The following is a 5,469-nucleotide window of genomic DNA, read 5'->3' as shown; positions in this document are numbered from 1 at the left end:
ACAACAATAAGAAAATTAAAGCAAATAAAAACAGCATTCGTTAAAATACCGAGTTTTATATACACTAACAGACAGGTGCTGAAATGTTTAACCAGAAGAAAGTAAACCACAACTTTACCAATTGAAATTCAGAATCAGAACCATTTACAGAAACCGATATTACTAGTCCAAATAGTTAAAAATAATATGTGATATATACTATTTAATTAATGAATAAACGATATCGATATAGACCCCGATTTAATATCTCATATTTTCCCCATTAATTTCAATATGTGCTATGGATACATTTCAAGCTTCAACGAGATAATAACTTCACTGAGAGATGAATTCACACATAGCCATAAACAGACAGACATGAATAAACATATATATATATATATAGATAGACACGTAACTAAATGTTGCTCATGAATGTGATCGGCACATTGCCTGAGATAGTTGGAGTACACACTTTCTGCATAGGGTATACAACAATAGTCATTTGCGTGTCGCTCTTTGTTTTCGCAGGTGCCGTCGGTCGACATCGAAATGCGGAGACCTCCAAATTGGTCAACCACAGAGTGGACAACATCAACACGCAGACATCGACCGCTGCACGCGACAAATGAACACACAACACACACAACAAATGCTCGGCAGACAATTTGCGGCGCGTTCCACGTCAAGAGTACCACAACTGAAAACTGAATAAAATATCTTTTGGCATTTTTCGTTGGGCAAGTGACGAACAAATTAGCTGAAATCGAGCACATAAATTAAAAAATACCTGACGAGGGGCAGACAGCTGGAATTTGTACTAATAAGTTCAGGTTATGCGTTTAATGACTCTGCGTAGATAATTGGGCGAATGTCAAATCAAACTTTAAGTTGAAAAGCTGACAACTTTAATTTGACAAGAGCTTCAATTAAAGTTGTTATCCGATCTGAAGCCAAATTCCACATCAAATTTCAAATACATTTCGGAAATATTTCTAAAATACTATCATATTTTGAGCAAAGCAAAAGGGAATAAGTTGTGCTGAGAATAAGGCACAACAGTGCTGCCAATTTAGCCTTTTCCGATCCTGCTGTGCCTTAAATCCTTTCAACATTCTTTTTAAATCTTAAGGCATCTTGAATTGCTCACGATATAAGTAGAATAAAGATAAAAGTTTATATTCAAATAATTATTAGCCTTTAAATCAACTAAGAAACAATTCAAATATGTATTTGGAGGCGGAAAAAAAGATGGAGGAGACTCTTAGTTTAGATTAAATAAAATAAATAATAAAATAAGCGCAATTGAGTTTTGGCCAAAAAAAGAAAGAAACCCGTCCACAACAAGTGTAGCAAACTTCTTTGAATAAGACTGTAAGCAAATATGCAGCAACGATGAAAGGCCCAATAACTTGTAGCACACAAAGTCGTCAGCAGTAGCAGAAGATACATTTTTGTATCTGTGTATCTTCAAGTGTGCTTGTGTGTGTGTGTGTGTCGCTTGGGTCTAGCCACACATACATATCTCTATATGTAGTTATTATTGAAATTAAATTACCCCTAATTGAATCTGAAATGGTCAATAAAATCGCATGCCGACAACTATTTCAGACTTGGCTTTGATGCCGTCGGCCGAACAGAGACTCTCAAATGATTGTTATTGTTGTTGTATTTGTTGTTATATTTGTCTATATATATATATATAAATTGTTTGGTCTTTCAATTTGCATATCTGTAGGAGCATAGCAAAAAAAGATGTATTTTTATTTCGTGTTTGATTTTAAATAAATGCAAATTGAATTAATTGTTGCTATATTTCCTTTAGATCGACTATCGCCTAATGCGGCAATTTGTCTTTGTCTTTTGCTGCTGCATGGATAAAGATCTATTATTATATGTGGAAATATTTCAATAAAATCAAATAGATAAACAGTATCTGTTGAGTAACTCTGAAACTTAGTTGCTTGAAAAGCGAAACGATTTTCCAAACTGATTGTGCTATGAAGTTTGCTTATGCTCTGTGAACGTATTTCAAAAATTAAATAAAGACCATAATTGAGGCAACTGTTGGCAGCAGATTGAATCGATTGATTCAGTTCGAAGTTCTTCTCTGATATGTGAAAATATGTGCAGCAAATTAAAAAGGAAATAGTTTCTTGAACGAGAAATAACTGAGATTTCTGAGGCTAGCCGAAGAGTAGATACCCTTGCAGAGATTTTGATTGAATAACTTTGAATAACTTTGTAAACAAAAAGTGTTTCATACAAGAACTAATTTTTCGATCGATTTCAAATAGTAATATTAGGCTAAAAATTTGAGTTATTGAGAAACTTGTAATAAACCGAAGCAGAAGGAGGAATATTTTCAAATCCAACTTGAATACTTTAAAAGCTCTTGCAAGATTAAGTGGATTCAGTAATCTCTTAGAAATAAATTCAACGATTAATATGCAATAATTTTGAGTTCGCGCCCATCCAAAGAATTTGACATATTTATGGGGTTCATAAATTTTCCAGCTATGATAGCCACTTCGGTATATTTATGCAGTCATTAAGCGAGTGTGTGTAAAAAATAAAATTAAATAAAAATAGAAATAGAAACAAGCTGGCAACAGACTTGGCTTTATCGATTTGGCTAAATTTAAAACTAAATGAAATACAGTTTTAATTTTATAATTAAATAGTAATTTTAAACGATTAAAATCCAAAATAAACCATGACTGCAAGGGCATCAAAAAGTTCTCATATTGAGCAGAGTTTGTTAAATGTTTGCACTGGAAATGGTAACTTCAAAGAAAGTGCAACGATTGGTTGCTCAGAGTGATTATTGCTAAACTGAGCTGATTGGTAATTTCTGGTCTGGTCTTTGCTGGTTTGGTCTTGTCTGGTCTATAATTGTTGGCTTGTTAGCCTGGCTAATTCCACTTCGATTTCCATTTAAGCACTTGGGACAAAAAGCACGTTTTATTTCTCATGAACAATTGACGCGACGTGAAAAGCAATAAGAAGAAGAGCATCGCTCAACAAGAAGAAGAGCATCACTCAACAAGAACAACAACAACAACAACAACAGCAACAACAACAAGCAATCAGAGACAGTGACAGAGAGCGACAGCGACAACAAGTCAAAAAGCTAATTAGGTTGCAAAGAACAGTCAACATTTAAGAGGGAAAGAGAAAGGAAGAACTGAGCAGAGATCGCTGATCGACTGACTGACTAAGAGGCAAAAGTAAATGACATGCGAACATGAAAGATGCAGATAAACATGCCAAACAATATAAAACTCATGGCGATCATTAAGAAAGGCAGGCAGGCAGGCAGGCAGGCAGGCAGGCAGGCAGGCAGGCAGGCAGGCTGGCAACAACAATGACAGTCAACATTGAGCGAATTGATGATCAGTCAGTGATCTATCGACATCTGCTTGCTGTTATTATGTATGCCAAACAAAGTCACAACATGTGAACAACAAACAACAACTACAAATAAATTGATGTAGCTACACGAAACTATTCAGCTCGCTCGTAATGATCATCATCAGCATTATTATTGGCAAGAGATATAAAAAAAGGAGTCGCTTCTTCGCAACTGAGCAACCTGATTTGGCATTGAATGCTGATCTTGCCGGGTTCTACTCAATTCTTTTCAGTTCGCTGATCTGTGCATAGTTCGGTGTGCCTTCAATCACAGCATTCGCGCATTCCATCAAACTGTTTAGCGTTTAAAGAGCTTGACTTCGAGAGTCGTCCCAGTCCCATTCGCATTCCCAGTCCCCCATCTTCAGCCTAGAAATAATACGAAAAATTGGCTAAGACAAGCAGGATCGTTTATGTTAGGTACACCGAAGAATATATACCCTTGTATCCTTCACGCGACCATCTCTTGCAGTTGTCCTGTGCACAGTTCGTCCCTGAGGCAGGCACAACAAGTGTCTTTTTTCTGCAATAGCCTTGGCCCAGACGTAAATGCAATTGTGGCCAAGATTTATTTGAACGCCCGCGCTATAAGGGGGCACTCAACAACAACAACAAATGGAGGCAACACAAGGCATTGCTTTATGCGGCGGCCTCAACTCTTGCCATATTTTGTGGCCAACAACAAGAACTGCAACTCCGCATCGACAATGCTGCAGCGTTGCTAAAGTTGCAGTTGAAGTTGAACCTGATTGGGCGACCTACGCTTTGGGCCAAAAAACAAAAAACAACAAAAAGAAAACAACAACAAAATCTTGCGCGTGACTTGCGTTTTTCTCGTTTTTGTTGTATTCTCTGCGAAAAAAGATTCTCACGCGACTTTGGCCCAAAGGCATTTCAAATTGGTTGACAAACTAGCTGCATCAGCACCTAATTCTCCAGAGAGTCCCCCTTCTGCCCCCCGCTTCCTTGCCCCTGCTTGATTTAAGTGATTGTATTTGCTACGTCTTCTAATATGTTTAACGGAATTGCGATTTTTGCTCAGAAGTTGAAGTTGAAGTTGAAGTTCTACGCTTGCACATAGAGAATGCGGTATGGGGCAAGGGGGCATGGAGAACGTGCAACGCCTGCAGCTTTCGCTTCACTATTTTGCAAATTAAGTGGTAGCCAAATGTGTTTTGCGCGAACTCCGGATATGGGTGCTCATTGAGCGAGTGAATCAGTGAATGTGAGTCTGCTGAGTGTGTGTGAGTGTGAGTGAGTGCAGATTCACATAAGTGAATCGTGGCTCAGTTCGTTTAATGAAACAATTAGTTTGCGGCGCTTGCAGCATTTGTGTTAAGCGTGGGAGAAGCAAGCTAGAAGATATGATCCCCTCTTGCTATCATTATTAGAAAGTAAGGTGATCAAGCACTTGGCAAATGGCTGCGAATTTCATTGCAAGTGTGATTAGCCATCTTCGTTAGTTGATTGTTTTTTAAATAACTACGAAAGAGACTCGGCAAACTTGGCTTATATTTAATTATGATTATAGCAGGATGTCAAATTGAAAGCGATTTAAAATGCAGAACCAAAACAGAAACAACAATATTATAGAAAGTGAGATTATTGGACTATATAGCATCATAACCAATTACTGAAAGCGATATCAGTAGACTATATAGTATCATAACGGTACGTAAAACCAATTTTGAAATCAATTCACAGTCCTTGTGTTTTTTATTATAGTTAAATGTCAGCATTTACTGCATTTACAAGCCGATCAATCAATAACATCTTCTATAATTTTATATATATATTTTGAAGGCAGTATCCTCAACATTTTTGTATTCATATCTTTAATTTTTTGAACCTGTTTTATTTGATTGAAATCATTTTTCCCCTTTACTTATCTTCTCTTAAGCCCCTTCGTTAAACTTTTTCCATTTAATATGTTTTAAGATTCCTACAACTTATTTTTCAATCTGGCTGCATTTATTAAATTAAATCAAAAGTTTCAGCACTTTATTCATATTCTGAGCTGGAGATCGACTTTCGACTGCAACAACCTCGAAATGAAATCAGCCAGGGATCGTTTAA

This window comes from Drosophila grimshawi, unplaced genomic scaffold (genome assembly GCF_018153295.1).
Source record: "Drosophila grimshawi isolate 15287-2541.00 unplaced genomic scaffold, ASM1815329v1 contig_1377, whole genome shotgun sequence".
NCBI lineage: Eukaryota > Metazoa > Arthropoda > Insecta > Diptera > Drosophilidae > Drosophila > Drosophila grimshawi.
Note: the sequence above shows the minus strand (reverse complement) of the source record.